At 42.5% G+C, this 12,583-nt stretch overlaps 1 protein-coding gene across 3 annotated transcripts in view; it reads right to left on the bottom strand.

Moving 5' to 3' along the window:
• KLHL13 (kelch like family member 13) overlaps positions 1-12,583 on the bottom strand; it is an 83,815-nt gene that overhangs the window by 47,025 nt on the left and 24,207 nt on the right. Inside the window, exon 1 of one of the 3 annotated variants that reach the window (XM_082207434.1) lies at positions 4,644-4,902. The exons of the other annotated variants lie outside the window; for them this stretch is intronic. The gene's annotated coding sequence lies outside the window, so the exon portion shown is untranslated. Of the gene's footprint in view, positions 1-4,643; positions 4,903-12,583 lie in introns of those variants that run through there. 3 annotated transcript variants of the gene reach the window in all.

The raw sequence follows: 12,583 nt of genomic DNA, 5'->3' as shown, positions 1-12,583 counted from the left end.
GATGTGGGGGTAGAAGGTATGTGCACATGCCACATGTGACACTGTGAGCATATTCAGCTCTGGATTTTCATTCTAAGGAAGAAAATTTGACACTCCAGAGATCTGGTTTTGTGATAAGACCAGCCAGATTTATTGCCAATAAAAGCAGATTTACTGAAGCATGCAGCCAATGCCAAAGGCTGCATTCACAGAACTGGATAAAGTCACACATTTACATGCTGACTGATGCCTACTTTTCAAAGCGTGTACTACCAACAGTGTATAAACTGGTCTCATTTGCATAGATCGCTCCACACTGGACCCTGCCGTCACTCATGAATCCTTTGCATCATGCAGCCAAGCACCATTGGCTAAACTTAACACTGTACACATTACATAATCATTGCTTCTCTGCCAGATCACTGGTGTGTTTCACACATTTATTTTTTAAAAAGCAAGATTAATGATCAAGTTCAGCACTAAAAGAGTGCCTTTCATCTACTGACACCTACAGAAGACAAGAGCAGCAAGGTCACTGCTGTTCAACCTCAAGCGCTGCCTAGTTGTGGCAAGCAAGACAGAAGACCTGCTGCCTGTGGAGTAACAGAATATGGTAATTCTGCTATGTGCCAGTGCACTAAGGGGTGGGGGTGGGGGTGGTAAATTGATGCTTTCCAATCTTCCTCAGTGCCGGAGTGTGGTCAAGTCTGGTCAAGAAGGTGCCATAAGAGCTATGCAGTTACAAGGGCACTACTGCCAACCAGGGGCCAAGATCCTCACTGCTCATCAGCACTGACCCCTTGGAGGCACTGCAGGGCAGAAAGCCACCATGCAATTTGATCAGGGAAATGGCTTGTCTACCTTGTTTTCCCTTAGAGGCTCCCAGTCCTCCTCCATTACTGTAAATCAAACAATTGCTATTTCACATAGCTCACCAATACGGTGGTACCTCGGGTTATACACGCTTCAGGTTACATATGCTTCAGGTTACAGACTCCACTAACCCAGAAATAGTGCTTCTGGTTAAGAACTTTGCTTCAGGATGAGAACAGAAATCGTGCTCTGGCGGCGCAGCGTCAGCAGAAGGCCCCATTAGCTAAAGTGGTGCTTCAGGTTAAGAACAGTTTCAGGTTAGGAACGGACCTCCGGAACGAATTAAGTTAACCTGAGGTGCCACTGTATTAGTATTAACAGTTCCAGCAACTCATCAATTCTGCTCCTCTCCAAACAGACCTTTGCCTTCAGCCCATACCACCAATGTGTAAGAACAATAAAGCTGTACAGCCAACTGAAGCAAAGGATAAAATGCAAGCCATTTCAGAACCTACCCCTAACCCCCCTCCCCAAAAAAGAGCTGATCTCTGAAAAGAGGCAAAACACCTTCCTCAAGGCAACACATTGGTTTGGAATCTTCTGGAACAATTACCAGTACTTCTTCCAGTGGGAACAGAGTTAATCAAGCCAAATAATCACCAACACTGCAGAAATTCAAGAAAATGCTCCACTCGGGAGACTAAGTGATTGGGTTGTGTTTCAACTGTTCTATATATTGGGAAGGGGCGGCAATGTTTCCCCCAGATGAGACCATTATTAACACTCTTCATCTTGGCATGGGATTTAGCTCACATATCTCAGCTGCTCAGTTTTCTAGATAAGCCTTTTTCAACCTGGGGCCCTCCAGGCTGTGTGGACTACAACTCTGAACAGCCCCAGCCAGGATGGCCAATGGTCAGGGAAGACAGCAGCTGTAATTGAAAACATCAGGAAGACACCAGGTTGGAGAAACCTGCTCCAAACAACCAGGAGCATCTATTATGCTAAGGAGAGCTGTAGGTGCTGGAGCCACCTAGAGTTGGGCATCATACTTTCATCATACTTCAGGAAGACCCACTGAAATCATTGGACTTGTTACTTAAGCCCACTGACTTCAATGGGTCTACTCTGAACATGATTTAGCTGGATATCACTCAATATTTCTTGATAAAAACATGTATTGCACAACTCAGTTAACATATCTGATCAGATGCATCATATCATCAAAACAGTTACAACTTAGCAACCCCATCTGAAATCCTCACTCTATAAATAGTTATTTCAAAATAGGGCTCTGTCTTCTGTCAGGAGGACAGACTAGATACACTTTTCAGTCCCTTTCAACACAACAATGCTAAATCACAATGAAAACCTTGGATATATTAGCTGAGACAGCTGCTGGCTCATCTTTCTTCCGGAAAGCAATCTGAGCAGATGGTGGGCTGCATTTTTTTACATGGTGTACATTCTTCTACCACATGCACAATAAACTGGGGGTGCAAATAGCAGTGCCAAACTCTGGCGAAGACATGCTTCAGCTGCAGATGAAACAAAATGTTCATAGCAGATTGCAAGTCACTAGGATGCCAAGCACCGTTTTTTTTCAGTGGCCAGTAGCTGAAATATTAAAGGTGAAAGGCCAAAGGCTATGGAAGGAGGGTAAGTTTAGCAGCGCTCATAATAGAAGGGGGCAAAGAGAGACCCCAACCAAGAAAACAGCATCAAGGGTCAGTGCACTGGGTATCCATGCTCTGTTTACAGTCTTCCTTGCTTGGTCACATGGCATAGCCTCCAAGAAGTGGTCAAGAGAGGGGTTAAAAGAACTCCCAGCAATGCTGCGCCTTCTGCAAGCACTTGGTGTTTTATTCTTACTGTACTTAACAAAACTTATATGACAGTTGATTGTAATAAAGCTTGTAAGTAATTTACAAGAAATATTAGAATGATGAATAAAAAACAGTTAAGCACATTTAAAAATAATTGAAATCAACAGTAAAAGAGATGACATCACGTCAATAGCTGCATACCTGCATAGGCTTGCCTAAGCAAAAATATTTTAAGCAAGAGCTGAAAAGAGTACTGTGAAGGCGCCTGCCTGATTTCAACAAGCAGGAAGTTGAAAACTGTGGGTGCCACCACAATGAAAGATCCATTTCTTAGAACTATCAAATGAGTGTTACATGGCACCTGTAAAAGTGCTAGCTGCAGAGAATGAAGCAGTCAAGTTGAGATTCCTGCATTGCAGGGGGTTGAGCTAGATGACCCTTAGGGTCCCTTCCAACTATGACATACAGGGAAAGGCAGTCGCACAAGAAAACTGGTCCCAAGCTGCTAATGGCTTTATATACACCAATAGTAACACACTGAACATGAACCAGTGTATACATCTCATCAGAGCTCTCACTCCTGTCAGCAACCTGCTGCAGCATCCTGCACTATCTGCAATTTCTAGGTCAAACAGAAGTACTATACTAAAATGTAGACTTTGTTTTCCATTTGGAACTCAACAACATGCGGAAATTAAAACACAAGGGAGTACCTCTTCTTTGCATCAAAGAAAGTTCTCATATAAGGGGGCTTAAGGATGGAGTTGCTATATTTTAAGCTACTGCTACTAGCAGCCAAAGAGCTAGATCCATCATCTTTCCAGAACTTGCAAGATCCATGTGGCAATAAATGCAACTATGCACAGGCACTGCACGCTCTTTCAAAAACACCTTCACCTCTAGGACAATATAAAGCATGCCAGCAAAAGAAAATCACACAATTACCAATTAAGCAATAACTAAATATGGAATCTACTCAATAAAACATTAATTAATTAATAGAACTGTTGAATTAATGCATCCTTATACACCAGGGATCACATTTATTTGCTTCTCAGATGACATGTCACTGCTATTCAGTGTGGTGTAGTGGTTAAGAGCGGTAGTCACGTAATCTGGGTAACCGGGTTCGCGTCTCCGCTCCTCCACATGCAGCTGCTGGGTGACCTTGGGCCAGTCACACTTCTGTGAAGTCTCTCAGCCCCACTCACCTCACAGAGTGTTTGTTGTGGGGGAGGAAGGGCAAGGAGAATGTTAGCCGCTTTGAGACTCCTGAAGGGGAGTGAAAGGCGGGATATCAAATCCAAACTCCTCTTCTTCTTCTTCTATTCAGGGTTGGAATTACTGGTATAGGTTAAGCTGGCCTCAAATTGTGACCTTTTAATCATGTAAGATCTAGACAGCTTGAGGTCTTAAAAGGTTTTTCCACAGTACATTTGTCCTTTCCAAACACCATTAAATATAACACAAACACACAATTCTATTCTATTCAGCTATGTAATGAAAGCAAGGATTAGAGGAAAACTTCAACTTCACACTGTATCCTCCTTCCTGTTCCCCCCACCCCACCGCCCAAAAATCGTAGGAAAAATACCCTCATACTAATTTCCTCCTAGTCAAGTTGCCTGCAGGTGTGAGACTCAGGATCATTAAGAAGTTCATTACAGTTTGGGGACAGAGCAATGCAAGCGCGCGCACACACAAGACACAGAGCACCTGCTGAGAGTCTGAGGGTCCTGCTCCTGCCTCTCTCCACCAGGCCTAGGACAGGGCCTGATAGACTATAAAAGGACTGCTGCTACCCAGCAGAGAATACTGTTTACATTCTTTAAAACTGCTTTTTAATTTTGTTTTTAAATTGTTTTCTGGAGGTTGGGGGGGGGTATTCGGCTGACATGGTGGTAACAAACAATCCAAAGCCATGTTTCTGTTAGATCCACCTCTGGAAGATAAGACATTTCTAGCAAAAGCAGACTTTACGGAAGACGTGAGAGTCCACAGGCATTTCTCAAGAGAGGAACTTACCCAAAAGTATAGTGTCGTTTTCAGTTTCTGAATAATAAAGCCTTAAGAGGTCAAAAACAGGGCACTATCAGTAGACCAGGGTTTCTCTGCTCCTCCGCTCCAGAAGGATGTGCCCCCATCATAGTGCTTATAGCACCAAAATGAAGCTAAAGGAATTCAGAATGTGCAACAGGGTCTTCTGGAAGGGATACTGCACCCAGTGGAAGGTTTAGGAGTACTTAATGCTTCTATACCACTGGTACTAAGAGGACAGGGGACTTGGCCAGAAATCTGGATGAACACTAGTGGGGCCTTATCTAAGAGGAGAATACAAACGCAGTGAATTAGAACAAATGATTAACATCTTGTCATTTATGTACTTCAGGCCAGCATTGATGTACCTGCTTACTAAAAGTGATATTCTGAAAAAAATGGCAGCATCAGTTTCCCATTCATACAATTCAGCACTTGCAGGGTCACAGAAAATTCAAATTAAAGACCTGTTCAAACTTAGTTACAATGTGTGTGACTACTCAGGTTGACTTTGTGTAATCTATGTGCTTAAACAAAAGATGCAAGTCATATCGGGGGGGGGGGGGGGTTACTTCCAAGTAAACATATGTATTATCAGACTGTCAATGATGCTGTATCATTTTGGTGCTACAGTGGTACCTTCGGGTTAAGTACTTAATTCGTTCTGGAGGCCCGTTCTTAACCTGAAACTGTTCTTAACCTGAAGCACCACTTTAGCTAATGGGGCCTCCCACTGCTGCAGTGCCGCTGCTGTGCAATTTCTGTTCTCATCCTGAAGCAAAGTTCTTAACCTGAAGCACTATTTCTGTGTTAGCGGAGTCTGCAACCTGAAGCGTATGTAACCCGAAGCATATGTAACCCGAGGTACCACTGTATATTCCTGCTTTCCAAAGAATTATGATTTGGTCCAATCCCTAGGTAAGCCTGCTATAACCTTCACATTTGGGGGAGGGGGGAGTGAAGCTTTGTCAGTATGACAGGAGTGAATTAGACGGCAGCTTAGGATAAAAACAGATCAATATGGCAGCTCCCTCTACATTGAAGAATCTTAGCTGCACAAATTTCTGTCACACTCTGCAGCACCCAGGGGCAAAGTTATTACACAATGAAGTTTAAGACCCAGAAAGTGAGGTGATGTTTATTCAAAATCAGTAATGCCACCTTCTGGTGATTATGTGAACAGATTAAGAGCATGCATTTAAACCAGGCATAGGCAAACTCTGGCCCTCCAGATGTTTGGGACTACAATTCCCATCCTCCCTGACAACTGGTCCTGTTAGCTAGGGATGATGGGAATTGTAGTCCCAAATATCTGGAGGGCCAGAGTTTGCCTATGCCTGATTTAAACTGATGTTCATGACTCTTCTTTTAATGGGCAACCTACAAAGCACAGCTGCTGAGTGACAACTGAGCTGTACAAAGGAAAGGTGGAAGCAGGATTCAAGTTATTTTCCTTCAATCATCTGACCTGGTGTACACAAGTTCACTTACCTGAGGAAAAAAATGTACAGATGAACAGAGCATGGACTGCCTCAAACTGTCCTAAGGACAGCGGGAGAAGAAACCATCAATTCTTCAGCCAGTCGGGGGGATGGCCACGATGGAAATAAGATGACCAGTTAAACTCAGAGCTTTCCAAACTTTTCATTTTTAGACATAAAAAAGGATGTCACATAGAGGAGGGAGAAAGGTTGTTTTCTGCTGCTCCAGAGAAGCGGACACGGAGCAATGGATCCAAACTACAAGAAAGAAGATTCCACCTAAACATTAGGAAGAACTTCCTGACAGTAAGAGCTGTTCAACAGTGGAATTTGCTGCCAAGGAGTGTGGTGGAGTCTCCTTCTTTCGAGGTCTGTAAGCAGAGGCTTGACAACCATATGTCAGGAGTGCTCTGATGGTGTTTCCTGCTTGGCAGGGGGTTGGACTCGATGGCCCTTGTGGTCTATTCCAACTCTATGATTCTATGATTCTACATGCATCATTTCACGACATGGTAATTCACTTTTACTGTACTAGCAAACCAGAGGTTAAACTAACCCCCTTCCAGCCCCGGGAGGAGCATGGGGAGCATTCATGCAACACACCTACACACTGCAGCCGACACGCTAACATGTCACGACACACAGTTTGGAAAGCTCTGCTCTAAGCTCTCCTCCAAAGCCCAGAAAACAGCTTGGAACAAAAGCCCCTGCTGCCTAAAAAAATCCAAACCTTGAAGAAAGGAGAGGGGAATGCAAATGTATTCAGAAAAGCTGAAAGTAAAAGATGATGTCTCTTAATTCTTCCTGCCTGAGAGAGGGCAGCGATGAAGACAATAATGGAGACAGCAGCCAAGATGGCACCACCCTCAAAAGAGGCCTCTTCCTTGTTTGAGAAAGAACATGGAAGCAATAACTTAGAGAAGAATTTGCAGCACTATGATGCTATAAAGGAGCTTATTAAAAACACTTGAAAAGAACTAATGCTTCCAATGGAATCAAAACTGACAGAACTTAACACAAGGCTTGACTCTTTAACAGAAAACAACAAAAGAATTAAGCCAAATCCATTACAAAAATATCAAATAATTAGAAAAAGATATACAAAACATGCCTGAAGATGCAGAAAATTTAAATAGGAGAATAATTTTATATTTTCATTCTTTTGAAGAGGGCATGGAAGGAAATGATCTTGCACATTTTATTGTCGCATGGCTTAAATTAATGCTTCCAGACCTCATAATCTCTGCAGCTGGTTTTGAACAGGCACACAAAAGCACTCAGACCCAAACTGAGGGTACTTCCTCCATGATATAATTGTCTGCTCTGCCCGTTACAGGAAGAAAGAGGAAATGTGGAACAAACTGTGGAACCTAATATCCTTATAAAAACAGTCCAGTTATGGTAATGAAGGTCCGGCTTCTGCGGGACGGGAGGCTTTATGTGCTTACAGAATTAAACTGCAAAAAGCTGGAATTAAATATTGCTGGGGCTTCCCCTTCGATCTTATCACAAGAGGATCAACACAGATCACAGATCAACACAGATCACAACAACAAAGAGACTCGAACCAACAGAACTCCCCAACACTCTTGGAACTGATCTACCTCTGGAATGGCAGCAAGGAGAGGCAATGGAAGAACACACCAAACTTTCTGATGGAAGCTTGGAGGATAGATCTGGCAAACACCTCACACATAACAACAGAGGAGATCGCTACAACACATTAAGCAGATTCCTTCACCGTAGACCTTCCCTACGTCTCAGGCCAGGTAGTCAAAGCCTTAGACATCCTCAGGGTCTCTGATTGCCTGGAGTGTGAGCACAGCACTGATTTGGCTCTACCACTACACCTACACAGAGCTCCCCCTGTCTTGCCCTTCCACCCTATCCTTGTTAAGTAGTAGCAACATGTGGCACTGGGAAGACAGGAGAACAATGCAGGCCTGGTGGCTGATGTTGTTTATAGCACCAAAGCCTCCCTAATGAGGAAGGTTTCTGCCATGCAGCAGAAGTGCCATTAAAGAAAGGGCAGGGCAGCCTTTCTGCAGGAAGGAGCTTCCACTTAGAAAAAAGCTCTCACCCTAATCCCAATCAAACGTGCTTCAAATGTTAGCGAAAAGCAGAGGGCCTCTGCTGATAAACTTTAAAAAAGATGCTTGACGGGGAGGAACGGTCCCATTGTACCAAACTGCACTGGACTTGAAAGATAATCACTAACCCTTTGAACCAAGTTCACAAACACATGGGCAACTACCGTATTTTTCGCCCTATAGGATGCACCGTCCCATAAGGCGCACCTAGTTTTTGGGGGGAGGGAAATAAAGGGGGGGAATTATTTTTCCCCCAGGCGCGGGGCTGGGGCGGGGGAAACCCGAGCTTCCCCGACCCCAGCCCCCAAACAGACAGCTCTCTGCAAGCCGTGGGAGCCCAGCGCTGGCTCCCGCTGCTTGCTGAGAGGTCCGCGAAGCCTGGACGCGCTGAGCTCAGCGCGCGCAGGCTTCAGCGTGCAGGCAACTCTCCGCAAGCAGCGGGAGCCCAGCGCCAGGCTCCCGCTGCTTGCGGAGAGGTGCACAAAGCCTGGAGAGCGAGAGGGGTCGGTGCGCACCGACCCTTCTCGCTCTCCAGGCTTCAGCGAAAGCCTGCATTCACCCCATAGGACGCACACACATTTCCCCTTCATTTTTGGAGGGGGAAAAGTGCCTCCTATAGGGCGAAAAATATGGTAATTCCGGTGAAATTTTAATGGGGAAGGAACAATTTCAATAACTGAATATTTGTTGAAAGCGACACAGAAATCTTTTCCACCGAAGCCTTTAAGGGCAGGGCTGGACCTGCAAAGGTCCTAAGGGTCTTTCCCAACAGTGAGAATCTATTTTAACTGCTCTGAATGCAGCTTGGGCCTTCTGTTCTGGACTGTGTTACTAAAGAGAAACAAAAGAGTTCTACACAGATCATATTTTGATCCCACTCTTTCTTCAAGGGGCTCAATGTCCTCAGACAAATTTAACTTGGGGAGGGGGGGTGCCCTTCAGAAATATGCAAGCATGACAGGCTGAAAGCTAAAATTAAAAGTTATTAAAAACTGAAATGCATCTAACAGCCAACCACCGCTCCTTCCTCATTTCTCTTTCCCCAAAAACAATTAATTTGCCATGAACAAGCAACTAAACAGCAACTACTCCCACAGAAAACGCTTTAGGTTACATGATCTTATCCAGCTGACAGAGAAGCAACTTCCTTCAGGAGCTGAATATCAATTTGACAAGAAAATTAAGGAGTAGGTGGCTAATTAAACAGCATTCATAACTATTCAAGTCTATGCAGAGTGTTAACTAGAGCTCCACAGTGGGGTCATTGGGGGGGGGGCTTGTTTTGGAAGTTTGTTTCTTCAAGCCAGGATTGCAGAAAGCTGTACGTCTGATGAAATGGCTAATGAAAGTGCACCAAAGGTTTCTAGTACAGGATTTTAAGACTCAGTTTCACAAACTATCGCAACCTGGTGTTCTCCAGTGGCACTCTCTCAGCTGTTGGGAGCTGCTGTCAAACATATGGAGAGAACCTGTTTGAGGAAGGCTGCATAGATTATACCTTTCTCTCCACCCCCCTTCTCACAGCCCACCATTTCTGTGAAACCTTTAGCACTGCCATCCTTGCTAAGCCAAGTGAATCCCCAGTACAGTCAACTTCATCTGACTGACCAAATCCAAAGACTGCCCACTAATGGTTCCTAGTCATCGTGGGGAGAAGCGACAAGAGGGCAGCTGCAGGGTTCTGTCCTGGGCCCCTTGTTGTTCAACACCTTTATAAACGAGTTGAATGAAAGAATGGAGGGGATGCTCGTCAAATTTGCAGAGGACACCAAACTGAAAGGGGTACCTGATGCCACAGAATACAGAATCAGAATTCAAGATAACCTTAACAGATAGGAGAACATGGCAGCTAACTAGGGAAAATTTCAGAATCTACACTTAGGCACAAAGACCAAACTGCACAAATGTAAGATGGGGAAACCTGGCTTGCCAGTAATACATGTGAAAAAAATGTAGGGGTCTTTATAGACCACAAGCTTAATTTACACGAGCCAACAGTGTTATGCTGTAGCAAAAAAAAGTTATTGCTATTCTAGACTACATCAACAAAAGTAGAACATCCAGATCAAGGGAAGTCATAGTATTGCTCTATTCTGCCTTGATCACCTTGGAGTCCTTTATCCAGTTCTGAACACCACAATTTAAGAAAGAAGGATACTGACAACTGGAAGGTCTGACAGAGGACAGATGGCTACTTTTTGGTAGTGCTCTCCCAAATCATCATGTGCTGACTAAAATCTAAAGAAGCCATGACAAGATAATGTTAGGATCATATAGTTTAGGCAAAGAGTTACAAACTATGGTCCAAGGATCACCAGTGGTCCACAAGCTTCATTCAAGTGGTCTGCAGTGGGTTCACATTAAATATTTATATTATTTTTAATTGTATTTTTATTGCTTCTTTTACTTCTTATATTGTCTTTCATTATATTACAATTTGAATTCTAGGAACTGTAAGAAATAAAAGCAGCAATAAAAAAACAATTTAAAATCATATGGTACCTAGCCCAGCACATTACAATTGGTATAACAGGCTGAAAAATGATGTAGTGGTACACCAAGACCCCTAGCAGTTTTCAAGAGGACCACAGGGGGGAAAGTTGGGGAACCACTAATTTAAACAAGTATATCTATCTCTGATAACCTTCTCATATTGGGACAATTTATTTTAAGATCAGAGAGCTGTTTGTCTGTTTAATACCAAAGCTACATAGGACATCAGAATATCCTGCACAATCTTATCGCTCTTTGTCATGTCACTTGAAAAAACTATCAAAGATCGAATCAACTGATTTCCAATGTTAGGAAAAGTTTACATGCTAACAAATAACTTTTCAGACCGATAAATATATATGCAATTTTGACATGTGAACTTCAGCTTCTGTTCTCCAAGATGTTCATCTGCAATCAATTTCACTGGGAAACAAAAATTTTGTTGCACTGACACCTGCAGTTGTTCTAACCTAATTTTGACATGCTGATTTCATATCTGAAGTTGGTTTTGTTCTGTAAGCTCTAGTTTTTTTGTTTGTTTTTTTGCAATTCATGTTTTTCACTTTTCACCATAATCTTTGTTTTTCACAATGCAAGAATTCAATATTTTATTAAACACATAGCCAAAGTAGCACAATATGAGTATAAATGTAAGTGACTTATATAGCATTTAATGTGACATGTATAGCATTGAAAATGACATGTATATCTATGTAGTTGAAGGTATGCAAAAAAAATGTATTCCCTTGGGATACACAGTATACTGGGGGGGGGATTTTCATTTTCTATTGCATGAGATTTTTCAACTGTTCTTATGTTCTTTAAATGCTGATTTCAAATCTGAAATCGATTTTCGTGTACGTGATATAGTTATCTTTCAATTTCCGACTTTTGCCGATATATCATATTTACACTGGGGATAAGTGGACACTGACACGTTGATCTACCCTAACCACACGGTAATTATTGTTTTGCAAACTTAATTTTTCTTTACTTTTATAGTTTTGTAACCTAAATATTTGTATTTTTCAGATCGGACCATGGCTTCTTCAAGTAGACAAAAATGTATACATGTCAGTGTCCACTTATCCCCAGTGTAAATATGACATATCGGCAAAAGTCGAAAATTGAAAGATAACTATAGCACGTACACGAAAATTGATTTCAGATTTGAAATCAGCATTTAAAGAACATAAGAACAGTTGAAAAATCTCATGCAACAGAAAATGAAGAAAAAAAATTGTTCCTGTGTTTTCAATGTGTGCATTTTAAATTTATGATGAAGGAATATTCATAACCAACCTTTCTGTTACAAATTGCCCAGTGTGTTTAAACAAAATGTAATAACCACCATCACAAAAGCAGTTTTTTTTAAAGTAGGTGATGTCTCAAAAAAGGTGCAACCAACAAATGAAGCTCTCCTGCCACCTCAAAATTGCACCTGTGGCCAAGGAACAATACCACAAGGGTACAAACTAGGATCCTGCACCTGCTGTTTATGCAAATAATGCACGGAATGCATTTTCATAGAGCAAGAATATTCAAAGGAGCTCCTCAGCTAGTTGTCTCATTCCTGTGTCATGTTTTCAGAAGAAACAGTTTCATTCCCCATTAGGAAAATGGTAGTAATAACTCCCCATATACCTCAAAAGCCTCTGAATTCCAAATGCACATGGATATTCTTTGTGAGGTAGAAACAGCTTCATAGCAAGCTGATTTCAAGCAGAAAATACAAAACAATGAGAATTAAGTGTTGGCTGAGTAAAGAGCAAGAAGAAAGGGGAAGGGCTACGTGCCAGCGAAGGGTACGATTAAAAGAAACAAGGCTATTGGGAGGGTTTTAACCATTTTATAAACAGCAGAC

Source organism: Podarcis vaucheri (assembly GCF_965113315.1).
Source record: "Podarcis vaucheri genome assembly, chromosome: Z".
NCBI lineage: Eukaryota > Metazoa > Chordata > Lepidosauria > Squamata > Lacertidae > Podarcis > Podarcis vaucheri.
The sequence above is the reverse complement of the archived record's forward strand: the minus strand, read 5'-3'. Positions and strand labels throughout refer to the sequence as shown.